The sequence below is a fragment of the Rhipicephalus microplus genome, chromosome 1, assembly GCF_043290135.1.
Source record: "Rhipicephalus microplus isolate Deutch F79 chromosome 1, USDA_Rmic, whole genome shotgun sequence".
NCBI classification, from domain to species: Eukaryota; Metazoa; Arthropoda; class Arachnida; order Ixodida; family Ixodidae; genus Rhipicephalus; species Rhipicephalus microplus.
Genome location: NC_134700.1, coordinates 213,257,443 through 213,276,968, shown reverse-complemented (window position 1 = coordinate 213,276,968; position 19,526 = coordinate 213,257,443). Strand labels below are relative to the sequence as shown.

At 44.1% G+C, this 19,526-nt stretch overlaps 1 protein-coding gene and 1 long non-coding RNA gene across 3 annotated transcripts in view; one reads left to right on the top strand and one right to left on the bottom strand.

The window, feature by feature from the left end:
* The window catches only part of LOC142806517 (uncharacterized), a 484,058-nt gene that overhangs the window by 78,976 nt on the left and 385,556 nt on the right, over window positions 1–19,526 (bottom strand). The window lies entirely within an intron of this gene.
* The window catches only part of LOC142806464 (calcitonin gene-related peptide type 1 receptor-like), a 338,910-nt gene that overhangs the window by 39,756 nt on the left and 279,628 nt on the right, over window positions 1–19,526 (top strand). The window lies entirely within an intron of this gene.

Sequence of the window (19,526 nt, the reverse complement as noted above, 5' to 3'; positions counted from 1 at the left end):
CCGCTGAGTTACACTGGTGCTTGTTACTTGTTGTCAAACTTGCCTTAGGCAGACTAGAAGTTGGGAGATCAATCGCGTTATTACGATTTATAGAGCGTTTTACAACAGCGAAAGAACAACCAGTCATCGCACAATGCGAATAGCGTAACAAGTGGGCCTTCCAATGCACCAAACTATCACAAAATCTTGTTCTTGTTACCATATTAACTCTGGCGCATACCCACTTCAGCCATAGTTTCTCATCGTCGTCAGCCACTGCATGGACAATTGTCACAAAATTTCTTGCAAGTGTTTAGCGGATACCACGCTTCTCAGAAGAATGACAAGAAATGGCATAGATATTACCGGCCTACTACCCGAAAGTTTATTATTAATGTCTTAGTGGGTACCAAGCAAGTGTACTTGCAGCAGTTACCCAATGAGTGTTTCGAAAAGGCTCTGAAAAGCCGCTCTACTAGCTTTCGCTGGGACTCTGCTGTGCCTACCGTGCAGGCGTGGCGTTATTTTCTTTCATTCACGGCGTGACCTACGGCAGTTAAACCCATGATGCCTTCCACGACACGCCTTTGCTGGAACACATGCTTGCGAAATCTTGCAAAAGATGATGAATCAACTTTGATGAATGACCACTTCTGTGTTTCAGTCCCTGACTGCCAATAATCACCGAGTATAGAAGATTGAGTGAAATATTTAGCGCTGTAACTGGTCGCAATCGCCAGCTCAACTCAAATAGCTTCAGGTCTCCAGGGCATTCCGAATATTAAATAGCACAGCCAAAGAAAGCAGACTTGGCACTAATGAAATGACAGGAGCGAAAATACTGCAAATAAATTACTTTTTGCGTTGAGGAATAGTGCAATGCGCAAGTGATTGTGCGACAAGTGATTTCTTGACGAAATCAAATACTCCGAGAACAAGACAGTGATTTCAAGTAAATTCCTCTTTGCCTTCTCAATTTTTATATATATATATCTCAATTTTCTATATATATATATATATATATATATTTATACCTTCTTGTTAATTTTGCTATTTCTGGAGGAGAGTTCGGTCCGACTCTGACATAACGCGACAAACGTACGGCTGCTCACGTCCTGTTTATTCCGGTCCTCTGAAAAGAACGCAGGGTATTTTTCCGGGTGACAGCTTGCCTGCAGTTTCGAGTTCCCGAAAGTCTCCCCCTTGGACACTAAGCTACGGGGAAGGCTGAATCAGTTATTGATTTATTTCTTCGTGACACTTAGGTGGCCAAGTATGTTACCATCCTACTTGAAAAGCGATACTGATTGTTCAACGAGCGAAAACACTTTGTGCGAAATGGACGTTTACGCTGAAAGCCTGATAGAAACGGAATAAAGAAAAAAAATAATGGTCCCTATACATCGAGGACAAGTTCACCGCAAATTGTTTTGTTTCTTTTTGAAGCTTTCTCCAGAAGAGACTAGTGCGTTGAGCGTACTAGTGTAGTCGCGTACAAGCGTATCAATAAAATACAACGAATGTACGAATCCCCCAAGGGAACGGCATACCAAGCTTTAAAAAAAATGAAGGAGTATGTGTGACTCTTTTTATATAGGACACTTTTTCAAAGACAGGTTAGCATTGTTTTGGGTCACACCACTTTATGAAGGTAGTGTAATGATCGCCAGACAGTTCAGGTGTATTTTAGGGGCGAAGATCTTTATGGTCTAGGTTTATCTGTTGGCGTTGGCGTTGTGCGCCGCTGACGATGACGATGACGCTGACGACCATGACGACCAAGCGCGTTCCAGACCACACATTCTCTTTCTGCCATCACGGCAGAGCACATGTAAAGTACCCGCTATACGCCTTGACGATCACGCTCATGAAGATTATGATCACAGAGAACGACCGGCTTGTGTAGTTGACGGCGTCTCTATATCACCTACGATGCATTTCGTATGAAGGTAAACAAACAGCAACCACCAGGGGAACGTTCACAAACCTCGTATTGGCCAATTTTATGCTGGATCTAATAAAACTGATAAGACTGTGTTTGTAACGCCTGCCGCATTGTAGGAGTTTAACGTCATGCCATTCGGCCTCTGTAATGCGCCTGCCACCTTCGAGCGTCTCATGAACAACATCCTGAAAGGCTTCAAATGGAACACATGCCTGTGCTATTTGGATGACGTCGTCGTTTTTTCGAAGGACTTCAACTCCCACCTCAGCCGTCTAGCAAGCGTCCTGACTTGTCTTTCGAACGCTGGACTGCAGCTGAATTTGAAGAAATGCCACTTCGCTGCCCGCCAGCTTACCATCTTGGGGCATGTTGTTAGCAAGCATGGTGTCCGTCCTGATCCAGCCAAGCTTCGCGCTGTCGCCGACTTTCTCAGGCCGGCTACACTAAAAGAACTCCGCAGCTTTATCGGGCTCTGCTCATATTTTCACCGTTTTGTGCGCAATTTCGCCACCATAATCGCATCCCTGACGCCGCTACTTGCCGACAACCAAGACCTCTCGGCGTGGTCCCCAGCATGCGACGAAGCATTCGCGTCTTTACGCCATCTTCTGGCATCAGCACCTATCCTACGCCACTTTGATCCAGACGCTCCAACCGAAATCCATATGGACGCTAGTGGAGTTGGCCTCGGCGCTATTCCTGCTCAGCGTAAATCTGGCTTCGATGAGTATGTCGTGTCCTACGCTAGTCGCACCCTCACTAAAGCGGAAAAGAACTATTCAGTCACCGAGAAAGAGTGCCTTGCCATTGTTTGGTCAATCGTGAAATTCCGACCTTACGTATATGGCCGCCCATTTGACGTCGTGACTGATCACCACGCATTGTGTGTGTTGTCGTCATTAGAAGACCCATCTGGTCGCCTAGCTCGCTGGGCACTACGTGTCCAAGATTACGATATTCGTGTAATTTATCGGTCAGGCCGCAAGCATTCGGACGCCGACGCTCTTTCTCGCTCGCCACTTCCCCACGATTATGTTGCAGCGTCTGTTTCCAGCTGCGAATGTTCTTCACTTGAACAGGCCGACATGTCCGCTGAGCAACGCCAGGATCCATGGATAGCGTCTCTCTTAGAGTACCTGTCTCAGACGTCTCCACGTACCGACGACCGTTTACTTCGACGAACTGCTCGCCATTTTACCATTCGTGACGGTCTTCTGTACTGGCGAAACTACTTATCTGATGGCCGCAAATGGTTACTGGTAATACCTCGCCACCTACGTTCTGACGTCAGTGCCTCCTTCCACGCGGATCCGCAATGCGCCCCCACGCAGGTGTAGTGAAGACGTATGCTCGCCTACGAATTCGATATTACTGGCGCGGAATGTACCGCTTTGTTAGGCAGTACGTCCGTTCATGTTCCTTGTGCCAACGCCGGAAGAGCTCCCATCGCACATCTACAGGGCCACTCCAGCCACTGCCTTGTCCTTCTCGACCTTTCAGCCGCATCGGAATCGGCTTGTACGGTCCTCTACCATACACACCAAATGGAAACCGGTGGGTCATCGTAGCCGTGGACCACCTTACGCGCTACGCCGAAACTTCGGCGCTTCCCGAGGCCACTGCGCGTGAAGTCAGCCTGTTAATTCTGCACAACCTCGTCCTTTGGCGTGGTGCACCCCGCGAGCTTCTCAGTGACCGTGGGCGTTCTTTCTAGTCGGAAGATGTAGAAGCTCTCCTGCGCGAATGCAACATCATCGTGCACCGAAAAACGACCGCATACCACCCGCAAACAAACGGGATGACCGAGCAATTTAATCGCACGCTGGGCGACATGCTCTCCATGTATGTTTCTGACGACCATACGAACTGGGACCGCATACTGTCATTCGTTACTTACGCTTACAATAGCGCAATTCAATCGACGACTGGATTCTCTCCATTCTTCCTTCTTTATGGTCGGGAACCTTCATCGTTCTTGGACACTATCCTTCTTTACCACCCAGACCCTTCAGAATCGACAACTTTAGCCGAAGCCGCCACAGATGCCGAAGAATGTCGGCAACTAGCACGTTCGCTAACAACGCACGATCAGGCTCGCCAGAAGCACTCGCATGACCGACGCTCATCCCCTTCGTCATACGTGCCTGGGGCAATCGTGTGGCTCCGCGTGCCATCGTCTGCCCCAGGCCTTTGCTCAAAGTTCATACCCAAGTATGACGGTCCGTACCGGATCCTGCGCCAGACTTCACCAGTCAACTACATAGTGGAACCTATTCAGCCACCTACAGATCAACGGCGCCGCGGACGCGAGACTGTGCACGTCGAGCGTCTAAAACCTCACTATTACCCACCAGTCCTGTCTGTGCCATAGGTCGCCAGGATGGCTCCTTTCGCACCGGGGAGTCAATGTAGTGACAAATACGGGATCTAAGAACGACGAAGAAGACGTTTGTTGAGGCAGAAGCTCGTGCTGCTGCAGCTGCTGCCGAAAACGCTGGTTGCTGTCTCGGTGCTGTTAGGCCCAATAAACGGTTGCTCTACCCCGGCGTGCGTCTAGCAGTATTCTTACAAAAGCTACAATAATGAAGGCAAAACTAAATTCACTACTCAGCAAAACATATACCATATATGGTCAATAAACATTGTATATAGCTGTGCACCGCTTTGGCACTCAATTACATGCGCGAGTGGCCAATGTCACGGGTGATTTCCGGTAACACCGAGCTATCCCACTGCTTCACCCCCTCGTCATCATCCAGTTCGTGGATATGCCGCGCTTTTCTTTAAATAGGGTCATATACGTGTCAATGCAGGACTATACGGAATGACTCACCCGTGTACTCCTTCATTCTTCTTCGTGTGGGAAAAGAGAACATCACACGCTGGGGACTAAATTTTAGTTCAACAAGAACTATGAAGTAGAAAAAAAAGCTCATGGCTACTGCACTGCTGTTTAACCTGAGGAAGTGCGTCTCACGGGCACCCAGCGATTCCCGTTCGTGCCGTTCCCACTGCTCCGCGTTTCCAAGCGTCAATGACGTCAATGTTCGAGGTAAGCGTGTAGGGTTTCCCCGGCACGAGTAAAATATTGTTGAGCAGGTTTGCAAACTCGATGCTCGTTATGGGTGCACTTTTTGGTTCACCTAAATTTGTCGACTTTCTCCTTGTAGCGGTCGTTGAGATACGCGTCGTCTGCAGCCAGTTCCGTTGTGTTCTTTCCCCGATACGACGTAGTCAGGGGCTGTCGTCATCATGTCGTCATCATATAGTCATCATGTCGTCATCACATAGCATTGCTGCTTGCTCAAAGGAAGGCCGATTCCGGAGGCCTTTCAAAATCACGTGAGGTGCCGAAACATCCAGCGGCTGTGATCTCGGAGATAGTACAAAACTGCGCAGAACGTTTTCGGGTGATGAATCAATACAACCGACTGAGGAGAAAAACAAGATAAATTTTGACTTTGGATGTCATGGTAAGGTAACGCACAAAGCACCGCGAAACATTTTTGATTTTGTAGTGTTGTCATTCGACGACGAGAGAATGCAGTAATACTATGTCGCGCTCATATATGCATAAGCACCTGAAGTTTCTTAAGCTTGCGTGCATGGCCAGCAAGAAAGGTGTCGGAAAGAACGTTTTGTTGTGACCACCTCGTAATCGCGCGCGCGTCATTGACAAGCATTTAGCGTACGTGCAGGGAGTCGCTGCCACGTCGCATGAGCAGGTTTGACGGAAACAGCTGTTCGGAGAGTTACCACAGAACGAAAGCTATGCTGCTGCAAGAACAAGTTCCTTGTGCCTGCGGGATGGCTACGCCTCGGGTGTTTCTTGATTCTTACTGCAGGTGTTTTATTTTTTTATTTTTGTGTTACTTTTATGCTTCCTTATACGACTTCAAGATTTATATAGCATGCAATGAATTATGCGGTGTGATTCAACCTGCCGCTTTAAAGAAGTGCGGGGAAAGCCGCGCCTGCAATAACTTCGCAACCGTCGCTCAATGGGGTTTCGCGAGAACATGCTGAACCACCATGGCAAATATGGGCCGTAAACAAATTCAGTAAAATCTCCGAAATATTTTGTAGGAGTTGTTTTAAGGAAAGCCATCATTCAATATTCGTATGTTCTGTGACAAATGTAATTCAGTATATTGATGTGTCCACTGAAAGACACGAGATTACGGTTATCGGACATTCCTACTAATAATAGAAAATATAAACATGTATAGCAAGTCAGACAATTCACAGTTTGTTCCGAAAATGTGTAGGTGGTACTGTCTCACTTTTTTGGAAGCACCGGTTAAGGAAATAGTGGCTTCTTAAGCAACCACCAGCAAGTCAAAGTATTTAAAGCAAACGAGATACGGAGGTTGAACGAAAAAAAAAACCTTGGTTTGGCTGGTGTTGTGTTCTTCCAGGCAACTAGCTGTCTTACAGGAGGCTCACTGATGCACAGAATTTGCAGCTGCTGAGTGAGTTCTCACATGATCACGGAGAATAGTGGCGAGCTTTGGGCTTTGTAAAGCCTACGCACCCCGACATCGCTACAAGTGCCTCAGTATGTCCACGGCGCCTACCGCTGTTTACAAACAAGGAATAGGTCTATACTACTATACTCGTAAGAAACTTTTATCGTCACCAAAATTGAGTAGAGTTTTGTCCAGCATTCTTTCTTGTGGTGTCGTTTCGCGTTTACAAAGCTCTATGAGCGGCGTCATTGGTTACGTGTTCTATTCTTCATCGCATTACGAATAAGAAAAATCAGAATCTCAAGCAACACTGTCACGTTGAGATAGTTAATACGCAGATTAAGACCAAGGAAAAAATCCGTAACACTAATCTTGTTCCCTGTTCAGAATTGTACAAGTAGGTCAGTGTGTGTTTTATGTAGCCCGCTGTTTTGGGCGTGTTTTTCCGGTGTATGTCAAGGCATGCAACATACTCGACTTTCTGTGTTTTTACGGGAAATTATTTTAAATCTTCAAGCTCGGGTTTAAATATATGTGAATCCTAGGCGGTTAGACTTTACGGTATTTGCACATGATGTGTTACACTGCATGGCATAATTTTTGTCAATCTTATCGGAGGTGCTTTGTGTACTTTATTTTTTTTTGTTGAAGCTGGTGCCGCAATGAAAGCAGCATGCACCCTTTTTTATTCGTTATTTCGAAGCAAAATAAACAAATATACGTTTAAAAAAAAACAAGTGACCACGTATACTATGAAATGCGTGCGAAGCAGACAGGTGCACTTCGTTCACGGACAAACGAGTTTTTCATCTCCCGGAAAGACGACATAAATAAAGGCTGCGGGCGGGTTACAGAACTTCTTGGAGCACGTATCCGTTTTCCGCATGCGGGCTCCCTACACACGAAATTAGATAGCGGCCTAAACAAACGCGAAAAAGCGAGTGACGGGTGCGGCTGACAAGGCGCAATAACGAACCCGTGCATACAGAAAGCGAGTTGAATACGCGTATACAAGAGCGTAAGCAAATGTCGTTTCCTAAAATTTCTGCCATGACATTTCGCGCTCTTCCGCCTGACTCTCTCGGTTAAGCCTACCAGCTTTGTAAAATAAAGGACTGCTTGCCGTTCATTTTCGCTTGCCTCCGCACAAAAAAAAAAGTTCGTCTCGTCTCGCGAAAGATGACAGCAAACTAAATCTCCACGCCTGTGTAAATTAGGCGAAGGTGATATTTAACTGTAATTGCCTACGCCTTTACCTTGAATTAAATGGGGCGCGGTCGTGGCGTTCATCAAACCAACTCTTATTAAAATAAATAAAACATCATTAATAAAAACAAGGCGCGCCTAATCGCTGGCCGGTTACGCGGTGCATTGAAAGCGTATATTGCCATAAAGCAAGCACGATGGGCATGGATCGGTTTGACGGGCTCGAGTCGGAGTTCACGTTTACGTAAAAGACAAAAACACCACCAGATTCAAATATTACATTAGAGTTTAGGCAAAACGATAGTTTTCTGAGGCGCTGTAGGAGTTAAGTGTCATAAATTTAGCTTAATAAAGGAGAAAAGTGTACATTAGTTCCCGCTGGCGACAAATGTTCGTCCATTTTCCTGTCTTCACACTTACATTACCATTACTTCAAATAACATCTCATATACATTCCCTGTCATGAATGCCTATTTGTGTTCAATTAGACGACATACGCTCACTAATAGCGTTGCCATATCAGCTTGGATTCAAGTTCCTACGTAACACAAGGCCATAATCGATGCAATGCCAACATGAAGGCGATTGCTGTTGCGTGACAGAAATGCGCGAATATACATGGGTTTCTGGCCTGCATTCTCAATATAGTCTCTTATGTAAAATCATCTGTGTGACCAATTAATAACTAATTTTGTCATCTTGACGTTATTCTTTGCGCTCCTCATCTATATCAGCTCCGCAAGCATACTCTGAATAATACGCGGGCAAACAAAATTCACAGTCTTTTCACCATGTGCGTGGTTAAGTGCCCTGGTCTAATACAGTGCCCAAAGAAATTGTTTAAAATAGACGAACAGGCCAAACATTCGCAGACAGCGAACCGAGTATGCAGCTGGTGGAGTTTACTCTATAAACGGCGTTGTCAAGAAGAGTGAAATTGTGATGAACTACCAATCATACAAAGGTTGAGTCGTTGTTCTGCATTTTCATAACTCAGCCGCATTGCGAGCGCTAGCTGTGCGGTCATGAAACGCAACTAATCTCAACGAAGGTCACCTCATAAAAGAAGCAGCGAATAGGCTAATATTCTCACGGCACTTACTTAAAACTAGGAACCTGTGGGTAGTCGCATTTGAAGTATATGTCACCTCAGATCTAGGCTTGAGATGCATAAACAATTCAACACCTTCAAGAAGCGACAGTTTCTGCTTTCGGTTGCATAAGTAGAAACGGCTCTCACAAAGGCAAATTTATGCTCAAAATGTGCAAGGGGCCTTAGCAGCTGTATTGTCTGGTGTGTCGTGACGAACCTCCCTATATCGGCTGCCTCATGAGTATACATTAGGTTCCAGCACCCATAACCCAATAGGTGGCTTAAGTCAACAAGACAGTCAGCGATCCCTGGCGTATGGGAAGGTTTTCGCAAATATATGTGACGCACCCAAGATCAGCGGATTGCTCTAATATAATACACAGTGTTTCGTGCTTGAAGACCGCCATTCAAATGCCTAACGTCAGCGTGAGGTTCCTTGCCCTGTGCAAACTGCTCGTGAGTTCTTCCTCTCACAAAACAGATTGGGTCATATTTCTACCAGCAGTCCAGCAGTTGTTCGCATCGCCGCGACAGCAGTCACCATATTTTCCACGTGTGTACCTCTCCTCGTGACCCGCTATGATAGCCCCTTTCTGTCTACTTACATGCACGATATGATCGAACAGGCGTGCGGCTGAAATTCTGCAGATAGCACGCCTCGTGGCAGTCGCTTTCACGTGAAACAGTCGGCGAGTAGCTCTCTGTGTTGAATTTCTTCAGCTCCGAGTCAAGCGTTACGTGGTGGATCGAAGTGTTTTTCTGAGTGCTGTATAGTTGTGTGCAAATAACGGACTTACCAGTATAACGTTGACTACAGGGGCGTATTAAGTGTAACTTATGGTCTGACGTCACGTGATACTTCGCATTAGAGCGAAAATTTTAGCAGTATCAGAACGAAGTTCCCTTTACGGTGCAATAATGTGAACATTATTAGTAACTTTAGTTAGCGTATTCCTCCAGAGTCAAGTAACAATTAAATATAGCTTGCTGGATTCTATTAATATTGCTACAGGCATGCATATTGAGAATACAGGGGGAGACGAGAGCGTGTGCCTGATGGGGAAGACGAAGGGTGGTCTCCGCTCGATCGCTAGTGAACTGGTCACGCCATTATACCGCTGGTTTCAAATACATCTATACCACAGCCTCATCGATATGGCGTCTCTTTTTTTCCGTAACAATATCAATGCTATGTTATTTAAACTGCTATAAAATGAGAGACAACACTACATACACTATGGACGTTAAACCGACATGAATCTTGTACTGTAGAAATATATGTTTAATGTTTTTTTAAGTTATATGCCAGCACTGCAATAATATTTGATGTTGCACCAACATTACGCCTGCACAGCGTGTTTTCCAAATGAGCTCACAAGCCTTACTTGGTTGTATGGCAGAAGCTTCACTTACACGCAGAACACTCGGGTTCGGTTCCTGCTGAGTTCATAATTTTTATTGTTTTAATTAGTTGGGTCAACGCTGCCAAGGTCATTTTTTCACTGATGTTCTGACATTTCAATTACCAGTGTGTTTTCTCACTGTTGTTGGGTACATATAAACTGTCAATGAGCTGTGGAGCATACCCCCATACACGGACCACGCTGTCAGAGTGTGTGCCACGCGTGTCTGGACGAAAGGGTTTGACGGCGTGTGCGACAAAATTTTCACAACGTTCACGTCGTGAATAGATGGTCGTTCTTGTCAAATCATGATACCCCCCCCCCCCCACCCGTGTCTTCTTTAGTCAACGTAAAGTTAAGGAGGCTATCACAGAAGAACCTAGAATAATGAACCCTCAGGCCTCGGCCCTCTGTCTCAAGCTGCTGCAAAGCAAATCTCCAAGGCAGTGGTTAGACCTGCGACGCAGTGGAGGGTGCTAAGAATTTCGGGGTCTGGACAGGACACCACTGGAATCTGAACTGGGCTATGTTTAACGCTAGAGCACTATCCAGTGAGTCTAGTCTAGCTGTGCCATTTGAAGAATTAGATGGTGGTAAATGGAATGTAATAGGACTTAGAAAAGGTATTGGAGGTCACTACAAAGATAGGAGGCTTCTACAGGGCTCAAGAACGAACATTGCCTATGTTACCATGCATTAGTTGATAGGAAGTAAAGGTGGGTTCCTTATCCAGAAGATATCACTGTATACATGAAAGAATACTATATAGATTATTGATTTGTGGGGTTTAACGTCCCAAAACCACTATATGATTATGAGAGACGCCGTAGTGGAGGGCTCCGGAAATTTCGACCACCTGGGGTTCTTTAACGTGCACCCAAATCTGAGCACACGGGCCTACAACATTTCCGCCTCCATCGGAAATGCAGCCGCCGCAGCCGGGATTCGATACCGCGACCTGCGGGTCAGCAGCCGAGTACCTTAGCCACAAGACCACCGTGGCGGGGAAAGAAATACTATAGAATCAGTAAGAGGTTACAAGTATCGTAATTAAGTTTAACAAAATTGACAAGATAAAGGTGGTACAGGCATACGCACCTACATTGAACCATGATAATCATTTCATTCAATGCTTCGAAGACGTACAGTCAGCAATTAATAAAATAAAGACACAGTTTACTATATTGATGGGTGACTTTAATGCCAAAGTAGGCAAGAAGCAGTACAGAGACCATGCGGTGGGAGAATATGGCATCGGATCTAGAAATGCCAGAGAGGATTTTGAAGGTAGTTCGTCAAACGTAATAAGTTACGGATCTTGAGTACCTTCTGCAGAAAGCGGGCTAACCATAAGTGGACTTGGCGGAGTCCTAATGGCAAAACTAAAAATGAAATAGACTTCATTCTGGGTGCACATCCAGGCATTGTACAGTATGTAGAAGTAGTTGGCAAGATCCGATGCAGTGACCATAGAATAGGAAAAGTTCTAGTTCACCTAGATTTAAAGAGAGCAACGGCATGAACTGATACGCAAGAAGTCAACTAATAAACAAAGGGTGAGAGGGAAAGCACAGAAATTCAGAGTTTCGCTTAAGAATAGGTTCGAGGCCCTAAATGAGGTTACTGATGTTGGCCTTGATACAATGAACGATAATCTTACTAGTATAATAAAAGAGTGTGCAATGGAAGTCCTGCGTGCAGTCGCTAAACAGAACATGCACTGTCTTAACTTAGGAATATAGAGTTGCTTAATGAACATAAAATCCTCCGAGTTAAATATTCATGTCATTTGAGTTGAAATGCTCATTTTAATAACCTTAAAAACAAGTTTTTTACAGTAGCCGGTGTCACGCATTATTCACCTCGAAGTTTAATTATTGGAGCTACGTGTGGGCGACCAGAACGTGAACTAACATAGAGAAAATAATTACACTACAAAATGAACTTCTCTAGCACGATGCAACTATTGAACCACAGACCACAACAAGAACATTGTCACAAAAACACGAAATCATTCGGATAGACTCTGTACTACAAATACCATGTTTTGCACATATTTTATTCTTCAAAGAGGGAATAGAGTGGTTTTCTTACATCCGTAGCGGCCTTAAAACACCACTACGTATACCTATGCATTTAGGAAACCCTGAACATTGGTTTGTACAAACGTTTTCGCACTGAATATAAGCTGCAATCTGTAAAACACAATTTACTGAAAATTCTTAACACTCATCTTCATGTTACTAAATTATGTTACAAGGAATGGAAGATGTATTTCGCTAAAGTGTAAGCATGTATACGACATATTCATGTATAACGATGTAAATCAAATGATCATCTTTTGTTTGAGTGCTTTGCTATTTTTCCAATATGTGTCACATCGAATTTTCAACATTTTTCTTCATGCTGCTGAGTGCCGAATTTCTTTTCTACAAAAGTGTTTATGTTCTTGTGCTATCACGTACAACGCCTCCGGGGCCCAGTCAACCTGCTTACGGCAGCTTTTAGCCCCAGAGGACGTTTCTAGATCGTACTAGAAGAAATAATAAAGTTGAAGTTGAAATTGACACTAGAAGACTATCCCAAGAGACGAAGAATTTCATTAGGAGACGGCAAACTATGATAACCTCAAATGCAACAGACAAAATAGAGCTAGCGGAGTCTTCGAAGTTATTCAATAGGCGTAAGGTAGCTGACATAAGACGGTGTAACGTGGAGAGAATTGAACATGCTGCAAAAAGCGGAAAAAGCCTAAAAGCGTGTGGAGGCAAGATTGTGCATAGACAAAAATCGGATGTATGCATTAAGGGACAAAGAAGGCAAAGTCAGATTGATATGGATAGGATTGTTGAGGGGGTGGAGGAGTGTGCAGAAGCCGAAAAAAAAACAGGATTGTGCCGCAAGAAGCAGTAATAGCCCAAAGAATTCGACATCCTGCCAGTAACGACAGGCGAAGTACTGAAAGGCCTAAAAGAAATGCAAAGAGGCAAAGCCGCTGGTGAAAATAACGTAACAACGGACCTGCTGAAAGATGAAGGAGAAATTACAGTATCAGTTTCAGTTTATTATTACTCATTCAGAAACAGAGATTCATGGTTAGTATTTGCGGACACGGGTCCCAAAGTCGAGCGACTGCAGCGGGTCCTTGTATTATATCGATCGTGTTAGAAAAACTGGCCACCCTTCATAAGAAGTGTTTCTTGGCGGGATAGAATCTTGGAAGAATGCCAGTATCATCTTAATACATACAAAGGAGATTTCAAAGACTTCAGTATTTAGGGCCAATCAGCTTACTGCCTGTTCTCTACAAGCTATTAACAAAAATAATAGCTAAGAGAATTAGCGTGACGTTAGAATTCAATCAACCACAAGACCAAGCAGGATTTCGTACAAACTAATCCACAACAGACTATATTCATATTGTCAACCTGGTGATAGAGAAGTGCACGGAATACAACCAACCTTCCATACATAGCCTTCATAGATTACGAGAAAGTGTCTGACTCAGTCGAGACATCAGCGGTGATGCAGGCGCTATGGAATCAGCGCATAGACGAATCCTGCATGAACTTACCGGAACAAATGTACAGCACATCCGCAGGCACCATAGTTATCCATAAATAAAGTGAAAGAATGCCAATGAAGAAGGGTGTAAGGCAGCGAAACACGATCTCTACAATGCTATTGTGTTTACAGGATGTTTTCAGGACCCTAGATTGGGAAAAGTTGGGGATTCTGAGAGTAACCTGTGACTCGCTGATGACATTGCCTTGATGAGTAACTTAGAGGACGAAGTAAGTACAGCTCATGATTACTGAATTAGACACTGAAAGCACAACAGCAGGTCTGAAAATATTATGCACAAAACTAAATTAATGTGCAACAGTCTTGGCAGAAAACAAAGCTTTGCGATAGGTTAAGATACGCTGAAAGCATTAAATGAATATGTATAGTTAGGGCAAGTAGTAACCACGGAGACGAACCATAAGAGTGTAGCAGATACGAGAATAAGGATGGGGTGGACCACATTCGGCAGGCTTTAAATCATGAATGGTAATCTACCACTAACCCGCAAGGGGAAGGTATATAACAGCTGCATCTTACCGGTACTTACGTACGGAGCAGAAGCCTGGAAGCTTACAAAGAGGGTTCAGTTTAATTTGAGGACGACGCAGCGAGCGATGGAAAGGAAAATGATAGGCGTAGCTTTGAGAGATAAAAAGAGAGCAGAGTGGGTCAGCTAGGCAACAAATCAATGTTAATGATATCAGGGACGAAATTTTAAAAAAAAACTGACATGGGCCGGGCACGTAGCGCATACACGCAGGACAACCGCTGGTCCCTAAAGGTAACTGAGTGTATTCCCAAAAGGCAAACAAACGCATGAGGGGGATACGGAAATTTAGGAGGGCCGTTGAGTATAAAACCTTCGCAGGTGTAACGTGGAAGCACAGGGCCTAAGACCAGGTTGATTGGCGGAGCATGGGAAAGGCCTTTGCCCTGCAGTGGTCGTAGTCAGGCTGATGATGATGCCGACGTTGATGATGTACTCATTATGAGATTACTCTAAAGCACCAGGCTAAAATTGTTTAACGCCGTAATATTCTTCTCGTGTATATTTGCTTGTACACTAACAGGTTCCTGTATAAGGAAAATTTGAGTACTTACATTTTTAACCACGTCAGTCATCGCCTTATATATCGCTTCAGGGTAGGAACTTCAAATGTATTGTGACTTCACTTTCTGTCAGCGCTCTAGGTGCTTTAAAATATATGAACTTGATTTTATTTTAAATGCTCTTTTGGTCTTCCCGAATCTATCTGCTCATATTTCTTAGATAGATTTCATCAATATTGTTCTCTTAATTCCATTCACTATGCTGGGTCAGTTTGCAACCAAACTTCTAGTCAGCCTGAGCTTATAGCTCTCATCAAATCTGGAAGACTATAGGCACGCGCCAGCTATAAAAAAAACTTGCATTCACGCATCGTCAAAAGTAACAAAGAGAGCAGTTAAGGAAACGGAAGCATGGAGAATTTTCAAATTTCAAGGAGGCCGAGTTCTCTAATATACTGTGACACTGGCGGCCAATGATTGGAATATCACCTACATCACTTAAGTACACAAGCAATCATCGCACATGGTTGCGATTACGACCTAATAATGTTCACGTGGTAGGACAGAAACCGTTCGCTTCGACCAACCCATACTCCGAGAGCATTCTTCCACGTCACTGAAGCAGAGTCACTGCGGCGGGAAAGAACTATCCACTTCACTCGCTCCCGTGAAAGGACGCGACGTGAAGTAGCATGCACTCTGTAATTACGCCTCCTTTGGAATGAAAGAAAAGCTACGGAGACAGGCCGAATCGTTATCAACAACAACAAGACCAAAAGTACAAGGTAAAAATATGGTTAGTTTCTCTCAGGATCAAAAGAAAGAAAGTTCTTGCATCCTGGTGCTTACAATTTTGCCGAGTAATAAACGCAGCAAGCGAAAAAAATAAGAGTGGGTACTGGATGTGAACGAGAATCGACGTGGCGTGACAAAGGACATCCCGGCCGACCACGAATTTCTCCTGTCTACCCTCGCTTGCCGGCCTGATACATGGGCTGGCAAGCGGACGCCCTGCGCAACAAGTTGCGTGCTTCACAGTTAAAGCAGCGGTTGGGCCCAGCGCGATCTCAACCAGATAGCAATGAAAAATCCTGATTTAGCTGAACCAAGTTCGTCTGCAATGCACTGTTTATCGGACCCATGAAAAATTAATTCAGGATTCACGTCTGCGCATTGCCGCTGGCGCAGTCGTAGCTGTAGCTTATCTTCTCGCGCCAGTATACTGTTCGGAACTAACGGGTAAAGACTACCGACGTTAAGCGGCAACGGCAGCGCTGTGCCTTTGAGCTGAACTGAGGTTCAGCTCAAAGGTTCTTGCCAGTATAGTGTTCGTGACACTCATGAATCGAGTGATTGTTTGCTTCCGGTTATTTTTATTTTGTAGATATCTATTTCTCTATAGGCTCGTCAATGCTCCTGCTTCTGTTGCTGCTATAACATGACTGAGAAATGGCCTCAATCCCTCCATTTCTTCAATCGATAGGTACAGTCACCCTTTGATTAATACAATTTGATAAATAGTTTTCCCAAGGTACGTGGAATCTGCCAATTTTTTTTTCGTTTTTGCGCCGAGGTGCACTGTTCTGAGCCACGCCATTCTACTTAATCTCGATCTCCCGAAAATCGCGGAATAATATAGGAGTCATGAATGATTCTTTAATCTGCACTGTTTAATCTGTCTAACTGCTAACCTGGATGATCTTACTGCATTATTTTGTGTTTATATTTACTGCTCTTAAGCATAGTGTTCATAAGTTATTTTCAAGATACAGCGCGTTATGCAAAAAAGAGTTATTTTTCTGGCGAAACGGTGCCCATAAGCGAAGATGTATAATGCCGCGCATTGTTATAGATGAGCAGATAGTGACGTGTGATGGCTAGCATGATCTTGTATGCTTTGTGCTCATACTATCTGTCATTTTCTCTGTCTTTCTTTTTTTCTCCTACGCCTTACCTATTATTCTATTCTGCCTTTTTTTAATTTTTGGCCGACCTAGGTTACTGGTATTTGCGTTCAAAATCTGCCACTGGATAGCGACCCCATTGTACACCTACGTCGTGACCGACCAGCTAGTCCACTCTGATTATATCATATAACAGAGTAATTTCACATATAGAAAAATATCAAGACGATCACCATTCTCTTTCGTGATCACCTTTGCGTCTCGATATTATCTTTCGTAATATCAACCAATCATCTCAGACTTTGTGTCATTCCTCACACATGAAATACACGACCAACAGTTCTGAAAAGTTGCGTAGCCTATCCATGGCTTGGAACAAAACACCCGCCAGATTTATTTTCAATGTTTTTGCGATATCAGCGCAACTCAATATGTAGACAAGATTCATTGGACGTGACATTGAAGAATACCGTGCTCTAATTTTAGGTTATACTCTTCAAGAAACACGCTTTCAGGCAACTTCTGCATCATGAACGGGCACGTTTCTTAACCAAAAGGAATACAAAATGTAATCCGCCGTAGTATGCAGCAAATTCTTTACTGCATCTCGGTCCTCCACATGAACAACATCGACGGGACGAGTGCCTTTAGCATTGGTTGATGTCTGGAGTTGCCTCGTAGAGGGTAGGATACAGCATTATTATTTGTAGCAGAAATGACGTTAACTCGGCTGTACAACGATAGTACAAAGAGAACCTCCCGGTTGTCATTTGCACATTGCCTAATTGCCAACCCAGAAAGAACTGTTTTTTATGGTTAAGCCTGGCAAGCACAAATTTATTGCACGTGAAGCTTCGTTACCTAAATAGCTATTTATTTTTTATTATGGTTTTTAATTCTCTGCTGATGCAGTCAAATGAATAGCAATTTTGTCTTTGATGACATTGCTGTACTGAACGTAACTTTTTCAATATCTGTACTCACTACATACTTGTGATAGGTAAACATGTGGAGCTAGATAAGCCATAGTAAAGAGGCAGCCTTTTTGCCGAATACGTCGTAATCTAAAAGCTACTTGTATAGCGTAGCAAATTATGGCTTTCTATTTAGGAACACTTGGGCCACTACAGAATAAGTGACTGCACTCTTCGTACAAGAGTCCCTATACAGCTGAAAGCTCAACAATAGTCGCGAAACGGTGAGTATTTAATTGTGTTTTTCGATTTACCCCAGTGACGCATGAGAAGGGTTCATTGTTTTTTCTATTTGTTAGAGGACCAGTATAGATGGTTCAAATAGCATCTACACTGCGCGCTTTAATCTCCTTAACCGTCATCGGCTGTGAAAAGAGGCTTTAGGTGAGCCGCAGGCTCAGTGGTTTGGCAAATGGAACGTCCGAGTGAACCCCATTCATTCCCATCAATTCACTACCCAGATCTAAGACTAAATCAATAAAAAATATTATTGATTTGGTATTCGCGAAAACGGCTAGGAAAAAACTTTTCTTAAACAAGGAAGAGCTTTCCACCATTTTGATCACCAGAAAAGAGTGTAACGCGCACTTGTTGGCCACGAATGGTTATACTAAAACCTACTTTAAGGCAATGTATTTGCTTATTCGGAACATCAGAAGAAAACAGAAAAGCATCAACGTCTTGGGTGCAGCTCCCCTTTTCAACCACAACAAAACAGACAAAATCTTGATAGATGGTAGCTTCTAAAATTTTACGCAATGTCCCTACGTGGGAGACGCCCGCTACGCGCTAAGCGCGTCCTGCAGGACCGAAATAAAGTTTTTTCATTCATTCCAGCGATGTTTGCCCTTCTCCCAGATCCAATATTGTTTTCGATTATTTTGACGCTCCAAGAAACGATTGCGCGTGCTTTCTTGGGCGTATGAAGTTATTTATACTCCGCAATAACAGTGCCTTGCAAGGTGCACTTTTGAAAAAAAAAAAAACTCCAGTCATTTTCTTGATATAAGTGGTCGGATGCAGAAACTTCTTTCGACGAAACGAGAGGGGTTACCACAGAAATTCACAGCGGCGCTCAGTTTTCCTTGCATAGGCACCAGATAGATCAAACTTGTGCAGGTTGCGGCACTCCCGCAGAAAGAGGGCATCGATCAATTCGAAAACTGCGGTCAACAGGTTGGGTGCTTATATATATTGCCATTGAAAAAAAAAGCAGGATGCACAGCGTTTGGGACGATTTCTCTACGTGCTTGACACACGCTTGAAAAAACGCAATTCAGCTTAAAAACTTCTGTGATGTCTTTCGAAACGCGGGCTATCGGTGACGTCTTATCAACAGAGCTGGCCAAACTTTTTGTAGCGGTGGCTGGTGAGAACGGAAGTTGCCATGATCAAAAAGTGGCACGCTCTCTCGTTGTCCTGTTCTTCATCTTCTGCTTCACTCCCACAACGTGTGGGCCCATTTGTCCACCACGGGATGAATTCTGACGGGCGATAAAGCGTAAAATCACGTAACATTATAGTGACGTGACATTTTCCCGCCAAAAATTACGCAACGATAGTCACGTGACAGGCTGCTCCCAAAATTGTGGTAATCCCAGCCACAAAAGGTAAATTTACGTAACTTTAGTCACGACACATCTTCCCTCTAAATATTCTATAAAAGTAGTCCGTGACGCTTTCCCGGCCGTGTTAGAAACGCAGCTTCATCCACGGGGGTCCTAAAACTACATAGCTACACTATTTGTTCCAGCGTTACACGATTAGAGAAACGTGCACACATTATTAAAGACGATAGTCTTTCTTTGAGACATTCGACGCCAACATTTTGGTCTGACTGTCTGTCTTTCTGTCTGTCTCTCTGCCTGTACGTTTGTCTGTTTGTCCGTGGTAACGATCCCTCTTATGGCACCAGAGTGACCAAACGTTACCTCTA